The 297-nt window shown below is 39.7% G+C and overlaps 1 protein-coding gene across 4 annotated transcripts in view; it reads right to left on the reverse strand.

The window, feature by feature from the left end:
* Positions 1–297, reverse strand: part of LOC119585068 — a 15302-nt gene that overhangs the window by 10621 nt on the left and 4384 nt on the right. The gene's annotated exons all lie outside the window — the stretch shown is intronic.

Genomic DNA, 297 nt, shown 5'->3' on the forward strand with positions numbered 1-297 from the left:
GCCGCAAGAATCAGCAATATACTTATAGGTGATGTACTGATGAAGCAGAAGAACTAACTTTAGGCCAAGAGGGACATCTGTTTTTTTCCCAAAAAGTCGCCACAACACAGCAGCTAATTTAGGAGCTACAAAGTCTGCAATCTTCTTCAAATATACAAGGGGAAGAAGCCAATTTGGTCATTGCCGTCATATGTTTCCAGGCGCAACAAATGTCCTCTAAGCCTTACGAATTTGAATACAAATACCACTCAACATAATTTCACTCGAGAGCACTTGTTATGGTGTAGCTATATACAT

Source organism: Penaeus monodon, chromosome 19, assembly GCF_015228065.2.
Source record: "Penaeus monodon isolate SGIC_2016 chromosome 19, NSTDA_Pmon_1, whole genome shotgun sequence".
Lineage (NCBI taxonomy): Eukaryota > Metazoa > Arthropoda > Malacostraca > Decapoda > Penaeidae > Penaeus > Penaeus monodon.